Source organism: Drosophila gunungcola, chromosome 3R (assembly GCF_025200985.1).
Source record: "Drosophila gunungcola strain Sukarami chromosome 3R, Dgunungcola_SK_2, whole genome shotgun sequence".
Taxonomy (NCBI): domain Eukaryota; kingdom Metazoa; phylum Arthropoda; class Insecta; order Diptera; family Drosophilidae; genus Drosophila; species Drosophila gunungcola.
In genome coordinates, this window is record NC_069139.1 from 14,410,393 (window position 1) to 14,427,821 (window position 17,429).

A 17,429-nucleotide genomic window follows, 5' to 3' on the forward strand; every position below is an offset into this window, starting at 1 on the left:
GTGAAACCCCCTTTTCTAAATACATAGTAACTAAGTTATGCAATAGCAATGATATATTTAGCAAAACTCTTAAGCCCTTAACATAATTAATTGCATAACGCAGAACCACATTTCTTCGACTGCATCAGGTTGCGGCTTGTTGCCCATTGCCTATTCATAGTGGTACTAAAAATGGCCAAGTCTAATTGCCAAGCGATATTTAATGGCTCAATGAGCAGCTGGAATCCACCCGAGGGTTTGGGAACACAGAGATAGTGAAGGACATCATCATCACTTACGCTCCAATTAACACAATGACCTTTCGCCAGTCAGCCAGTCATCCAGCCATCGATGCAGCTGAATGGTCCCACAGATCCCACGGGGGCAACAGGGGGTTAACCAGGGAATTGGCCTTGCTGGCGGTGTGGGAACAATTTGAAATTCAAAGCAAACGTCAGCTGTAAAACAATTTATATTCACTTTGAATTGAGGTTTTGTTTCGCATTTTATTGTGTGGTAGGACACACAGACTGTGGGGTAAATGTAGAGGGGATATAGAGGGTTATGGTACGTGTGTGTCTCAGTTTCTTGCTGCCAACTTGACTCCTTTTAAATGTTTGCTGAACGTTACTACGTGTCGTAAACAGCAGCAACAAAAATTGGCTGCAGCATACTAAGTAAATATAGAATTCGATTGAGTTCTTGCCCAGGTTGTATAATATTTTTTTGGGTTGTAAGCTGCATTGTTTTCCGATTTCTGGCAAAGATTTCTATATGTGCTTGCAGTGACGCAATTAACATAAAATAACTGTTAAAGCCAAAATAAAAGATGTATAAAAAATACAAAAAGATTTAATGGCCCGGGGAGAATGTTTACTATTATTATTTACTATTACTATTCATTTTCAATTTTTTCCATAACTTCAAAAGTTTTCAAGCCGGAGTTCATAAAACTTTTCCTCCCACACAATTGCAAGCTTTGTATACATCCTTAAATGTCAAATTAGCCACGAATTAAAAATGTCAGTTGAAAAAGTTGAAGGCTCCACTCCACTCCGCAGGACTTACTCGTCCTCCCCGTTCCTGCAGTAAACTTTAACTATGACGGACACTGGTTCGTGGAAAAAGTTAAAGTGCATTAACCCCTCGATTGGGGATCAATACACGCACTAAGTGGTAGGGAGGGGGGTTCATGTCCCCGTAATTGAGTTTATTAAATAATCACAAATATCGATTGGTTTCAATTTATTTTCCTTTGCTCTCGACTTGAAAGAGCCGGGGCATTTGAATGAAAAGGGCCGATTGGACAGCACAAATGCGAAATGTTGAAAAAAGTTTATTATGCAACAAGCTTGATTGACTGACTGTCTGTCAGACGGGAAAAGACCCGAACACACACAGGTTGGCAGGACAAATTAGTCATTAAGCGATGCTCTCAAAGTGCCAGACGCATTGAGTGCAATGCAGGTCGAGAGAACACTACAGAACCGATGGGACTAAAATGTTAAGAAAGTGCTTACACAGGCAAAAATATAATACTTTCTGAGCTGAGTAATAAACTAGACAGTTCCACAAACCCGTTCAAATATAAACCATTTAACATAAGGAATCTTTTAAGTTAAATAACCAAATTAAGTTAACTTCAAATTTTCATATTTCAGTACACATTTATAAAAAATCTTGGTACTGTTTCGACACATAAAAAGCATCAAATTGATCTGATTAAATAAATATACTTTTTGCCGTGCAGCTCACAGGGGTGAAAGACGTAACCAACTGGCAAAAAGGACATAGAGTCCTTTCTGCATTGGGTTTGACGTTGAGGGACATAAAAATTTCCGTTCTATGTAAGCGGCTTGCCTTTTTTCATACTGCTCCTAACAATGTTACTTGGACATATATGGGATGGCGGTGGTGGGGCGGAAATGTAGGTGAAACGTGTGGAACGTCGAGAACATCTTGCAGTTTATGTGTATGGCCTTTAGATTGAGTTTGCACGAATGTACACAAGTTGTTCGAATTCGCATTTGAATGGGGAATTTCTTTTAGTGGCCAACGAGGACGACGGATGTGCCTCCTTGAGCCGTGGACTGGATTGGATCTCTGTCTGCAGGTCCATCTGTCTGCACGGCATTCTGCATGCCTGTCTGTCTGTCGTTGGGCTTAGCCATGACATAAGATTTTAATCAGCATAAAATTTTCGTTATTCCGTTATTTCTTCGATTGCTTTTCCCCGTTTGACATATACAAAAAAAATATGTGGAGTTGGTCAATGTAAAATGGAATTTCATATTTAACAATATTTGACCTGTTTATTCGAGTCCATGCTGTTCAACCTATTTGCTTTCGATTTTCCTATTGATGTAAGAGTGGTTGCCAGTTTATCTATTAAAGGCGTAACTTGTTCTGAAGAAAAATAATATACCCGAAGTACAAAAAGATGCCATGTTTAGAAATTGAAGGTTTTGAAGGTTTGATTGAAAACTGAAAGAAAATCATATTGAAACCTTTTTGCAGTAGTACTGCAGTTGAAGTGAGTAATTTTAAACAAGATACACATTGGTATAAATTAGTAAAAAAAAAAAACACTTCTGTCAAACCTAAAGCCAAAACAATTCAAGTTCAAAAAAATATTAAAAATCTCGTAAACATGCTCAAAAAAAAGGTGTTTAAATCCGAAAAGAGGGTTAGCTTTAAAGGGCTTAAGCATTGTGTTGACTATAATATTGTTGCAACCGCAACTCCTCGCTAACACGCTTACCCTTAAATCGCATCAATTTTAAACGTAACAGACACTTCACTCCGCACACAAACACACGAGCATGGACACAAACACTCGTAAGTTATTCCACCTTAATTATATTGCAACACCCCGGACTCGACCCCCAACCGCTTAACCCTCTGCTGCCGATCCGTGCCGAACCGACCCATTCCGGCCCACAACAACAACCCATTCTGACCCAATTCGAGGCACACATCGCGCTCAGGTGCCTGAAGGTCCATGTAACACAATGTTTTATGTAGTGCCCGTACAGTGTGAGTGTGTGTGTTCCGATGTGAGCATGTGTGTGAGTGAGTGTGTGTGCCGGTGTGTGCGTGAATTAGTTATGAAGCCAAAGTCAAAGTGGGTCAGCAGCAGCTCTTCTTTTCCCGCTGCAGTTCTGCCTCGAGTTGCCGCTGCTGCATTCGAGTGTGGCCATATTTTTAGAGCGCCGCCAATGCCAATTTAATGTTATTGCGTATACGTGCCATTGGCCGGCATTATCAATAGTCGGTAAGTACTGCGTGCACAGAGACAAAAGCACAACAATATCTGCTTTTTATGGAACACTAAGGATTGCAAACACATTATAATGTCATATTGAATTAAATTCTTTGCAAACCAAACTTGACTCTCAGTTTGTTATACAAAGATTACAAAGTAGTCCATAAACCTTTATAGTAGCGGCCATACAGAAAAGTTTTTAAGCATTTAACAATATTTCAAACAATTAAAATATTTAATTTGTTCAATTAGAACGATTGAAATTTTTAAAAAGCTTTATAAATAAATGTTATTTATATGAGTAAAATACGAAAATGATCAAATTTAGGGCAATAAAATATAAAATCGAAGACGGGTCTTGTTGTTTTTTTTGTTCTCAGTGCGTTTTTGCATCATTGTGCATTTGCAGCAGTTAAAATTGTAATTAAATTCAACACCCGCACATGTGAAATGTAAATTATGTATGCATGTCACAGACGCCTTTCCACAATAAAATGCAACACGAGATGGAGACAACAACTGCAGCCCACATACATTTCAATTTGTAGGACACTCGACCAAAAAACAGAACCCAAGAAGTACAAGCTCTCGGCACTTAACCTTCTGCCCGAAACAGAACAACTTGAGATGGAGATGGCGATGGCAATGGCGCTGGTGATGGTGATGGCATCCCACCGCCATGAGTGTGACCTTCATCAAATCAACGAAAGGTAGCTGCTTTTGCTCCGCCTTTCTGCTCCTTGCTGTTTGCCAGGCAAATTAAAAATTCAGCACAAGACTGAGGGCGGCGACGACCTCAGTGCGATGCCAAAGGTTGTTCGCGGCTGCTGGTCGGACTCGACCTGTCTCGATTTCACTTGAAATGAGAAAAAATGTTCGCAGTCGGAGAACTCCAAGGGCGTAGCGCACAGAAAGCAGAAAAAAAATAAATTAAAATTGTCTGTTTATTTGTACAAAATTCCGGCAAAGCAAAGAGTCAAAAATGCTGACTTGGCGGGAGTTCTTTAAAATCCGGTGTGTGTGCTTGTGCCAGTGTCGGATTTAGGTGGTTCTTAAAAGGGTTAAAACGCTATTCAAAAACCTTGTAAAAATTCTTATTCAATTTAGTTATATTCTTTGAGGTATACATTTTTACAGATTCATAAAGTTCTTAAAATTAACAATAATTTATATAAATTTAATATTTTCTTACTGCTCAATTAAAGACATAACTTCAAGTAATATTGTAAGCCAATAATGTCCCAGACTTATATCAATCCAAGCAGTCAAATAAGAGCCTTAAAAAAGCTGATAAACAATCCGATGTATTAATGTAATAAAGCAAAAGATATGACAATATATTTACAAAAACCAAAATACTCCAGCAAAAATCCGCCCCTGGTGAGTGTGACTGTGCTGAAAGTCAAGGCTGCTAATTAAGTGCTTTTTTGGGGTTAAATACATATGTATGAGCAGCTTCAGTCACAGTTACAGCTCAGGCTAAAGCTGGGATTTATCCAGCCAATTCCAACTGTGCTGGGCCGCAGCTATTAAGAGTGCTTTCTTTCTGGCTGTGTGTGTGTGCTGGCTGGATCATGTTTTAAGCTGCAGAGCTTAACATCAATTTTTGAGAGCTTTCTCTTTGTGTGCCTGTGTGTGACCTCGACAAACGAAGAGAACTTATATTGTTGCACTGCCTTGTATCTGGCGGATTTTCTCATTATTAAACTGGCACCCATCTAATTAGGATGCTGCATTCAAGCACATACATATATATTCATCTCGCGTGTGGCATTTCGTTAATGACACTTTAATGTGCTACAAAATCAACTGACACAGCTGGAAAAATAAATTACATTTTTAGGCAGCAGCGCTTTGAAATACAGCCTCGGCAGGGCGCACACATATATCACTGGCACCCCCACCCACACTCGTCATCTATCAAAATTCACTTTTCATATAGACCCGACCCGGCTCTGTCTATATGTCTGAATGTCGGTCCGTTTGGCTGACTGGATGGCATACATTTAACCCGCACGTAGTCGCAATTTTAATATAATGGCGGGCTGAGTTGAAGGCATATCAACGACCTAGTAAGCATCTTTATACAATTTCATGAGGCTGTCAGCACACATACATACAGGTAAAGCGGCACACACACATGGCTACGGAGGACACCTGGCGACGCGACCGCGCACTTTGCATAAATTTGTTATGCATATAAAATTAAAAGCATATTTTAAGGAGCCCGGCAGTCGGCAGTGTTGATATTTTTATGGCAAATACTCGTAATTTGTAACTCTTACACAACTCCAAAACTTCAAAGATACTGAGATATCCAGCCGAGACGGGGATCGGGATGAATGGGATACAGATACCGGCACGCACCGAGAAATTCATCGGCCAACAAATGAGCAAAGTTATACTTTTATTTGATTTGCACGAAACCCAAAGCAAACGTAACAAATTCGCGGCTGTTTGCCCTCGTTTCGTATTTTTGTTGCTTTCTTTTTTCACAGCGAAAAGTCATACAAATTTGCCAAGCAAATGGTGGAAATATTAACACGCGTGTCTGTTTGCCACTCGCATGTCTGTGAAATTAAAAATGAACTCACACAGACACTGGGGAAAATATCAAAAACATTCATAGAAGGTTTTAGAACTTAATTCACATGGTGTTTAAAGAGGAAATATAGAATTAAAAATCGAGGTATTCTTATAATTTAAATATTATTATCAATATATAAACAACAAAAAATTTTAACAATGGATTTTAGTCTAAATATAAATTTTTAGAACCCTAAAGTGTAATTTTCTTAGCATAGTTAAGCTATGTCTATGTTTCTCAATTTAAAGGACCCTTTATAAAACAATTAAAATGTTCCTATTATACTGAGTTTAAAGCCTAATTTTGAGAAATATGTTCTTTGATATTAGCAGTGCTGTAGAAAAAAACGAAGGCAGGCCTAATGTTTGGTGCTGTCGGTCCTGAAATCAAAATACATTAACGCGTTGCGTGTCTGAGACTGTGTGTGTTCGTGTTTGGGGCAGGACGAGTGGGTGAGCCACTTCATCAGCGCGGCAGGACCAACGGAATATGCAAATATTTCAGGCAAACCAAAGCGACACTCAACGCTCGTTCCGACCCCGCCACTCCACCGACATTGCCAGCGGCTTGAGTTTGCGTTTTTATTTAATTGCGGAAATTGTGGCTTCGCCCCGCCACACACACACACTCGCATAGCCTACCACACTCAAAGCCTCCCTCACACAGACACACCTCACGAAGATTCTTGAGAAAGCGTTGCCTTTATAATTTCTTTCATAACGCAACCAAGCATTGTAACATATTTTTATGGCCTCACATTTTTCTGCTTTCATACAGTTTCGTGTCGGTTTCTGCAGCACCGTTTCTGCTTTTGGACTCCAGCTCGGCAGTGGTTCTTCGAAACATTCTCGGAATTCCAAAGCAGATATGAGTTTTGATACCGTCGAAGTGGTTGCAGCCTCTCTTGCTTTTGGCTTTGACTTCCCTTTTTTCCTCGACACCACACCACCACCGAAAAAAGAAACAAATTGAGTCAAGTGCGTCTTCCTCGATGGCGAGATGGGAAAATGAGTGGCAGAAAGGTGGCGCTGGGGGCTGGAGAACATATCCCGCCTCGCTCGACAAGCCAAACTAATTAGAAAGTCACTTTAGACGCCGTTTCACCGCTCCCACAGGTCGAAAGTCGTTGAGCATAAAATTAAAACCGGCACAAATGTGATTTCTTCTTGTGTGAATCTTATTAATGTTAATATATATAAGGAAATGCCTATTCATAAACCAATTACGTTCTGAGCCATTGCAATTTAACTAACTATTTCTCCATTTTGGTTTCTCTTTTCTTTCAGGTATGTTTTCTCAATAATTGCTGAGACATTAAGTCAATCATTTATCCTATTGATGTACATTTACTCAAAGGTATTTTTGTATGAAATTTTCCTAATGACTAGATCTATAAATAAACGATTAGGTTTTTTTTTACCAACTATTTATACAATATAATTTGTTTTAAATATTCGAAATGTACATCTTAATCCAGAGTTCGATGCACTCCAATTTTCTTATAAATTATAAGTTAGCTTAAATTAATACATTACATTCACTACACTTATTTACAAAATTCTTGATAGTTTCTTTTTTATTTATAAAATTTATATCGACAAACTTTCCGACAATCAGCTTTGTTTGCCATATAATTGCTGAATCATTACGTTTACGCAATATGCCATAACTTGACTTTATTGATTTCAATTAATGGCCAGTGTGGCATTTACGAAAACTGCTAATAAATGAATTGGAAACGCGTCGAACGAACAAGCCACCAACAAATGGCGGGCAATCAGCCCGGTAAGTGGTTTACGCTTACGCTTACGCCAGGCGGCTCAGACCGAATATCGATGTTGGGCCCTTTCCCCCGGCAGCTGTTAATGTGCCTGAGCGCGGGCCCGTATCAAAGCATTACCATCTAAATGACACTTTGACAGGAGCAGGACCTGGCACGGAGTTCGGGGTGCGGCAACCTCCTAGGTGGAGGTGACGGTGACTCCTGCGCTGTTCACCTGGCGTTCAGTTGCACGCAGTCGATGGCAGCGGCGATAAGAAGAAGAAAAATCGAGGCAGCCAGCTCACATTCCCGCGACACACGCTACTTAACTGTTAATATTTAAAGTTGCAACGGGAAGCGGCAAAACACTTAGAAAAAAAACTATAAATCACAAAACTGACTAAAATAATATATAAAAAAAAAACTAACAAAATTCATTACGTGTATTACTCTTTCAGTTGTTAGATTAGAAATCAAAATCAATAATTGAATTTCAACCTTTTAAGGATAGAAAAAATTCTATAACGTTGTGCCTCATATACATCAATACAATAGAGTTTTTTGACAATTTAAATATATCCAAATTAAGTAAAAAGCTTTTTAATTTTAAAATCAACTACAAGATCAAATTAAAAGGATAATTGAATGTTGCAAAATATGGTTTAAACCTATTTTAATCCAAATAAATAAATACTTTCAGTCAAATTTACAATGCACAATCCTATTTCTGAGAATTCAACATCGATTTCAATAACTAATAAGCCTTATTCTTAACTCTATGGAACATTTTCCCTCCAGTGCATTAGCAATCGCAGCAGCAGCAAAACAGCGAACCGGAAGCGGAAAGCTTTTCGGCTGCGGAAGTGTTTCGTGCGCCCCAAGTTTATATAAGCGATGGCGATACGTACGAGCATGTGTGTGTGCGTGTATGATCTGCCTGTGTGTGCAGCTGCGTGGTGTTTTTGCAAATTGCAAGGAGTTTAATGACAAGCACAGCAACAAGAGGAGAGCACAATGCGTTTAAGCAGCCAGCACTTTATTGTTTCCAAAGGTGTTGGTGCTGCTGCTGTTGCTGTTGCCATTGGTGTTGCCCCTGCCACTTCCATTGTTGCTCTGTTCACCCGGGACTCTAACGAACCAACGACAGCCCATGATTTTGCGCCTTTCCCACATCGCGGCTGCGAAAACACTTTCACTGGCTCCCGGCTGCTGGCTGTGTGCCTCTCAGCTCGGGGTAATCGCGAATCACTGACTGTGCTTCTCCTGGCTAATTCATTACACTGGGAAACAAAATTTGCATTACTTTTTTTTACCTGTATAAGAACCGATTTTTTTTTTTGGAACAGTAATTTGCATAAATTTTCTAAAATAAGTTATGATTATGTGACAGAATATAAAAAATTCTAACATAAGAGAAATAGTAATTTTTATGAAATCGAAAAAGTATTTAACGTTTATGTCAAAACAAATAATTTTTTTAAATGGATTTATAAGTTATCCGTCTTCATTAAGAAACGGTGTTTATGGATAGTAAAAGTATTTTCGTGTCTGCAAAAATCTGTGTGCTCGACTTTTTCCTATCCGCACTGCACTCTGCGATTGCTTCTCATTTCGCCTCGTTTCTAGCTCCATTTCCGTGGCTGTGGCAGTCGATGATTTTAGTCGACATCTTGTTCGCCCGCTTCCGTTTGGCTTAGCTGCCCGTATTTGTTGCTTTTGTTGTGTTTGTTGTGCTTGTTGTCGCTCGTAAGCGCTGCACAATCACCGCAGCTGCTTTGCATATTTCAATGGCTTTTCTTTTGCCTCCCCTGGGCGACCTGGGCGCCTGTCGCGTGTCTTTGTAGATTGAAAAACATTTTCCGTGATTTTTTGTTGTCCGCGACTGCAGCTGCTGTAGTTTTTCCTGTTATCCTCTTGGCATTTTCACATTTTGCATGTATTTTGTTGACAGGCCGAAAATAATCTAGGTGGCTTCCATGCATTTATTTCTATTCCATGCAGGATCTCTATTCACGGTGGCATTCAAATGGCTTGACTACGTGACGGCTTGAAGCTCCGGTTTTGAAGGATCTAGTTTAAAATGATTTTTAGCCAAATATCGGTGTGAATATGGAAAATTATTTCTAATAAATATTTTAAGATTATTTAAACTTATTAAATGACTCTTTATCAAAATGATTCAACGATGTTCAATGAAATCTGGAATTGAATGGTTTAATACATTATCATAAAGTTAAATCAATTATTATAAACATTCAAGAATATTTAATTTTTAACAAAAACTTAACAACGTACGCCTTTGAGATGAACGAGGATATCATGTATTAACTTGTCTTGAGGGCTTTGTTTATAGAACACAATAGGAGATATCGATTTCCTGGCGAGGATTGTTAAACCTATCCTCATTGACCAGAGTCTGAGTTTGAAATTGTTCCGTTTATCGCCTTAACCCATTGTTGTGGCCCCTGTTCGACTGAAATATGCTAATTTGTAATTGCTCGTTTGTGTGCACCTACTCAAACCCGTAAACCGGGCAGTGTGTGTGTTTGGGCACACACAATTAGCTGCGGCAACAACACCGGCAACCGCACCAAATAACAACGATGTGTAACAACAATTGTGGATATAATATGCATAATTTATAATTCGTGCGGTCACTTTCATGCGCGCTGTTAATTGAAGCATACTTTTGAGCGTCGACTGAATTTATTGACATTTATATGATTTAATTAAAATGCAACGAATAAACACAGCGATTGCCAGTCAAATCAAAAGCGTCCACATTATTTAAATATGCATAAATTAATGGCACTGCACAAGTTAAACAATTTAAGCATTAAAACTGTCCATCTCTCTGTCAATTGGCCAAATTGAAATATAACTATATATAAATAATTGAGGCAGTTTGCATGGCTGCTACTGCTACTACTGCTGCTGTTGATGTTGCGGCAATTATGTGACTGCAAAGTCGGGAAAATCTTTCGGTAAGCTTCATAAAAGCTTCCGCATTATGTTTACAAGCTAATAAATGTCAGCAGCAAACTGGAAACGGCAAATGCAAACTGCTAACTGAAACTGCAAACAGCAAACTGAAACTCAAACTCCGGCAATGCCCGAAATGCAAAGCCAACAAATGGCCGGCAAGGACAAACAAATTAAGCTCCTGAATTTTGCATGAAGCCAATTGCATTTTGGGCAGCCGGCCAAAAGACATTCCCTGGTCTGTTTTCCGGCTTTTTGGCCAGATCAAGTTGTAGCAAAGTTGGAGAACTGCTAGCACACACACTAACACTGGGTCACAGATTATTTGCAGCTCAGTGGAGTTGGCCTAATTGATTAATGATCCCCCACCGATCGCCCCTTATGATGATGAGTCAGCTATTCGCTGGAGCCCACTGCTGACCTTTAATCCGCTGACCCATGTAGAAACCAAATTTTGAGGGGGTTTGTTAGGTGGATTGGTTACGATTCTGCTAGAAATTCACTGGGACACATGAAAAAATATAAAATGAAAATATAAACGAATGTTATAAAAACAAAAACTTTACCCAATGCCTAGCTAATAATTGTCTATTGATATCTATATTTTTTGGAACGTAATTGGATTTTAAATCAAAGATAAAAATTAAATGTTTATAAAATGCTTAGAGACTATGGCTAAAGAAATAAAAAACTTTTTAAAATGGAAAGCCAGTTTGTTAATTAACCAAAACTTATAACAACGCTGTATATGGCCGTTTGATTTTAAGAGATTTCTGGGATACAATTTTATAAGTGAACATAGATAAATTGGCATTTTCTTGGAGTGTACGTGAGCGCTTATAAATAATAACGATTCGGCTAAACCGGAAGCCAGAGTAACAACTTCCTTTTGTACAAATGCTAACCCGTTCGGTCACATGCCACTCACATGGCTCCTGCACGTGTGTGCGTGCATTCATTTATGATTGAGTGCTCTTTGAGGGTGAGTGCGAGTGTGAGTGTGAGTGGCTATGTGGTGTACATATGGGTAATGAGCCTGTGTGCCACACACTCATCAAAAAAGGTCAAAAAACGCAGAATGTTCAAAATGAAACGTCAAAAACAACAACAAAATTGCGTGTATGCTGTTTTTTTGTTAGAGCTTTTCTTTTTTTTTTTTACTTTTTTGTATTTTTGTTGCCTGTATAGGCCTGCACATCATCATCTACGTGTGGTTGTTTTTGTTGGCCATGCTTTGGCAACCCTTTTGGAGTCGTTTTTTGTTGCCCGCTTTTTGAATTTCCGTCTGGCATGAAATATATAGCTGGCTTTCTTTTTGTGTGTGTCGCAAAGTCATGCCGTAAAAATTACACATGTACACATTTGTCTGCCCGTGTATGTGTGTGTTGCTGTTTTAGCACACGCAACAACACCAGCAAAAATTTAATTTGAATTTGCACATCAAATTCGCATATAAATTTTTAAGGCCACCGACAGCAGAAGCAAAAACCTGTGCGCGTTGTGCTAAAAAATTTAATTTATTAAGCACAACAACACACGAGTGGGGAAAAAATGTGCTCGCGATTTAATCATTCATATGACCATTTATGTGTGGCACGAGATGCCACAATTTCGCCGTCTCTATGACATAATAAACGTCATCATTTGACAGCATATTCTTTGGGTATGTGAAAATCACGGCGACATATTAATTGGCACGACCTGACCAACTAACCACCACTCAGTTACCCCGATATTTGTTAGGACCCAAGAGATAACCGCCGTATGTATAAGGAACAAGTTTTTTGGCCCGCAGTTTGGCTTTTACCAGATTTGAACGTTTGTGCGACTTTCAGTTAACTGCAATGGTTTTGCCCAAGGCAGAACTTTTACAAAGTGATTATTATTGTACGAAAACTTTTGCGGCCTGGTCGAAAAGTCTGTCTAGTTCTAGTTCTGGTTGTCCCTCCGCTCTTGTTGCTGTTGTAGTTACATATGTAAAACTAAAATGGAAGAAAAAACAAGCCCGAGACGAGGGAAAACTTATTTTGGTAGCATTTTCATACCCCTCCGATAGGAATATCGCCTGACACGGCAAACAACAACCCGGCAGTGCTGAAGACAACGTGAGCTAACAGCAATTAAAAGTCATTTAACGTCTACCCTCATGAAGGGCACACTCTCCTACAGCAGCGGTTAAAAAAACCACTGTTGAAGATGCGTCCTAAAAATATGAATTTTTCAAATGAACACAAGCTCTGTTTAACGGTTAAATTTAAGAGCTAATGTTAAAATCAATTTGATTTTGAAATACTAAGTTGTTTCTAAAAAACATTTTCTACATATTTTAGGAACATAATTTTCCTTCGATTAGAAGGAGCCTTAGAATAATCAAAATCTATAGCTAGCTATGAATAAATCAACTTTCAATAGATTACTTTTTATTAAAGCAGTAAAAAAATCAACATGGCTATAGTAAATAAAAAGTTAAAAACTACACGAAATGTTTCCAAATATTGGAAAAGTTATTTCTGAACAAAGAAAGGAGTTTTAAGAGTTATTTTATTAACCACAACTGTCTTTGATTATAAAGAGGGCCAATAACGGTCGTCTTCCGACAGCTTCTGGTCATACAAAGTAAATGGGTTCAAGTGTTTAATATTTCAAAAGTGTTTTCACCAAACTACGTGGTGTGATGTCGACAAGTTTACTATCACAGTTGGGCACACAAAACTTTGCCTGGCCCTTCATTGGACTGAAGTGGGTGTCATAAATAAATTAACTACTTAAATTTGCTTGCGGTCCAAAAGGGAGTAAGATGACTTACGCTTTGGCACTGAAAAAACCGAAGTGATTGGATCAGGAAAAGTCTTTCAGCACCAGAAAAATAAGTCAAGTAAAAAAAATGCACTTCAAATTTATTAATTATTAATAAAATAATTGAGTTAAAATATATTTAAACAGCTAAAATCTTTCTTTTTAGTCAGCCTGATTTTTTCCAATGGTCAATGATTATTTGCATGCGCCCTTCGACCAAGTTGTGTCAATCAGCCTTGGCCGAAAGGGAAACATGTTTTGCTCGATCTTTCTGCCAGAGTTTGAGCCAAAGCGGCAAAGTGGCCATTACTCTAATTAACCTTATTTCATTCTCAATTATAAACGGTAAGAGCAAACAGTAGAAAAGAACAACACTAATTGTAACAAGCGAAACAACAAGAAAAGTTGGGGGCGGTAGGCCAAGGGAAACCGAAAAGAAAAACCAAAACAATTGCCTTAAAACATAATTGTTATTTTGCGCATTTTCCTCTTTGATTTTCCTTTCTGTCAGTTGCCGTTAGCCGACTTTTTGGCTCAACATCAACCCAAAAAAAGGCAGAAAAAAGGCAGGCAAATTAAGTTTTTTGCTCTAATTTAGTCTGACGCGCGTTGGCAAAACAACAACAGAAAGAACAATAATAACAAGCCGCCTTGGCTTTTGCTTTGCTTAATTTACCATTTTTCACTCTTATCGCCCCTCGAGAGCGAGGGTGGCCATAAAAATAAGGCCAAAAGCAGCACAGTTGGACTGCCTGTCTTAAAGTTTAAGCTGCGAGCGTAACAATAATTTAATGCGGCTCTTAAATTGTTTGCAAAATGTTCAACAACCGCGCGCTGTTCAGCGGCAAAGTTAAAAAGTGGAAAAGTTTTTCTTTTCTATTTAACGTAATTTTCCCTTATTTGCTGTGTCTGATCCCCCCACCACTCCGCCGGCAGCTAGCTCATTTCCCCACGCAGATTTTCCGGACTGTTGTCGAGCATATGTTGCCCTTGCCACATAATGTGGCATATTTGGCAGCTCGACGGCCACGATTGAGTCCCGTGCCATGTGCTGTTGTCTTCATTTGGTGTCCTTCCTTCCGCCTTGGCTTTTCTTTTTCCCTCTCGTCCTTTTTTGGGGGAAAATTACAAGGCGGGCGACACTTCCGTCTTTCGCCTTCGTTTTCGTGGTTAAGCAAATGTTTAACAAACCAAATCTGAGATTTGCATTTTACGTTTTTCCCCTCCCACTGAGATTCTTTCTGTCATGGTTGGATAAGCTCAGCTTTAATGCTTCTAATCGGGGATGTTCGGCTAAAGAGCCGAGCGAAAAAATCAAATAATTTAAAAGAACTTTTTGTCACATCAAACGCTTCTGTTTTGGCAGGGGCAAACTTTGCGGTCTGGCTGCAAAGCTCCTTAAGTGCTGAAGTCCTTTTTTGGGCTGGGAAATCCTTTACTTATTTGCTCATTTCTAATACCATTTCCATTTGCCGCTTATTCACACTTCAGTCAAGCCAAAGAGCTCGGGACAAATTATTGACACGCTAAGAGCACACAGTGAGACCGACTCTCCATCAACTGGCCAAATCCAATGCTCAAAGGCATGAAAATGAAAACATTTTCACTTATTTGCCCAGAAATTGGATAAGAATCGAACTGAAATTGGATCTCACTCATTGTCGATACTCTTGCCCCAGCCTCCGTTCAGCGCTGCCTTTTTGTTTTGCTTTTAACTGCCTGCCGCTGGTGTGGTTGCTTTTCCAGCTACATCAAGCATTTTCCGGCCATTTTCCCACTCCCCGCCGAGCTGCTCGTTCGCTTCTACGCCCCCCTCGCCGCTCCCATATTATCGTAATAGAATTTGCCAAATTGAGGTTGAAATACCATGGCTTCGTTTGCCTTCATGCACGCAGAGAAATATCTAGTTCAATAATGAGCCATACATTTTTTTCCATTTTCGTAATCCATAAAATTAAGAAATTTTTGCTTGTACACAACAACATTTAAGAACACGATGAATCAAATTAAATGCGAAGAAAGAATTAATGTAGATAATTTAATTTAACTTACTATAAAAGTATATAAAGATAAAGTTTCTGTAAAATTACTTAGGGTTCTTGAGGCATTTTTATTTATATTAACTAAAATGTAAAACAACTAATTTTGTTCAAGTGCACGTGCCTGCCTCTCTCCTTTTTTTGGCACCCGTTTATCGTTTGATTGTTTGTCTGCCCCGCCCTTCATTTCGCCTGTGTTTGGTGGGCTTTCTTGTTTGTTGGCTTATTTGGCGGGACTGATGCTGGTTCGCTTATCAATTGCTGTTTTTATTGCCATTTTAGCCGCCCCGTTGTCGCAGTCATTCCCGTTGGCTTCCTTTATTGAGTACGACAAAAATTCATTGCCCGGCCCAAGGGCGCGTGCCAGTAAACAGACTCGGTGGAGGATTGTCAAAGGCATTCGGCCCGACATTGACTAGCCTGAGGTCTGGGCCCACTTTGGCCCCAATTTAATTGTTTACTTTGTGGCAATTGACCTTTTGTGGCATTGCGGTGATTGAATGCCAGATATCACATTTCGACTCGGCTATTAGGGAATTATGATATTGCGATGGCCGTTGGGGCGAAATTGTTCATTGCCCATTGCTCATTCTTCATATTGATTTGTCAGCAATTCCGTTTGAAAAGTCACAATACCAGCAAACAAAAAAAACAAAAAAGTGGATAAGCCCCAGATGCGAGAAGCTCATTGGGAATATGTCAAGTGGACCAACCTGGCTGGAAGCTCATCTGGGCTCACGCTGCGTATGAGTAACGCGCCCGTCACGGCATGTCATCAACTTTGTTGCCGCCATTGTGCGAATTTCGCATTCCCCTTCCGTCACACGAAGCCCTTTTTTTTAGCCACTATGTTTCGTTTCTGGGCTTTTGTTCTGCGTTGCACCGCATTGTGGCTGTGGTTAGCAACAAAAGCCGCAGGCCCGTAAGGGGGAATTTGCTAAAGCATTCTTTGTTTCTAGGCAATTTCAGTCACTTACCCCGGCCGTTGTTATTGCGACTTTGCCTTTGCCATTGCGTTGTCGCTGGCGATAAAACAGTTACTGCTTCTCGTACAGCTACTGCCACAAAATACGGACCGATGTCGAAACTGCCGTTCGGTTAGTTGATGCTGCACAGAGCGCAAATTTGAGTTTTAAGTCCTGGATATTGGGCTTAACTCCAGATTGATTAACTCTTCGAACGAACTTATGAAGAAACGAAACAAAAATACAAATTGTAACCCACAAAGGGTAAGAAACTTATTATTGTGAGACCACATTTAAATTCAATTTAATGTGAATAATATTGTTTGGAAAAATAAATATTTTATAAATTTGGTTTTAAAGGTGAGCAGAAATCAATAAAATGTATTTTCCATACATTTTTCTTTAATTTTTTTATAATCCACATTATGGTAGTTTAAGACCAAATCTTGACAGTGCCGATGAATGACTTTATATATTAAAACCCTGTTTTGTGGACACACTTTTTTTTTGAGTGCCGTGTCGTGTTTCTTGGGAGCTTAACCCGGCCTCACCTTGTATCGGTGTCGTGTGTGTTGTCTGTCTCCGTTTGCCATAACAGCAAACTTTGCTACAATACTGCTGCCAGAGCTCCGGCCGACACTGGTGTCCTTGCTAACAAACACAAGGACCCACACGTGGGTACCACGGCAGCTTCACCTTGGGCATATTGATGAGCCCAACACTTTAATTAGAGCGTCAATAAAATGGATAAATGCAGCGCCAGTCCGAGGTCCTGCTGTCGACAGCAGTCCCTTCGTTGGCAGAAATGAAATTTGCCATTCACCTACACGCCACTTGGTCCTGCGGCATGTTTGCACCAATTAACCTCGGCTGAATCCTCACTGAAAATTACAATTAATAGTCCCGGCATTTTTCACTCCCTTTGTAGGTGGCTGAAAGGCCATGCACGTCTGAGCCAAGTCATTGGGCGGGACAGGCGTGCAAATCGCTATAAATTATGGTGTCAACTCAGGCCTAAATTAGTCTCGACACGCAGACACTGGCCAACACCTTC

At 39.6% G+C, this 17,429-nt stretch overlaps 1 protein-coding gene across 6 annotated transcripts in view; it reads left to right on the forward strand.

Moving 5' to 3' along the window:
• Window positions 1-17,429, forward strand: part of LOC128266697 (uncharacterized) — a 75,499-nt gene that overhangs the window by 12,722 nt on the left and 45,348 nt on the right. The gene's annotated exons all lie outside the window — the stretch shown is intronic.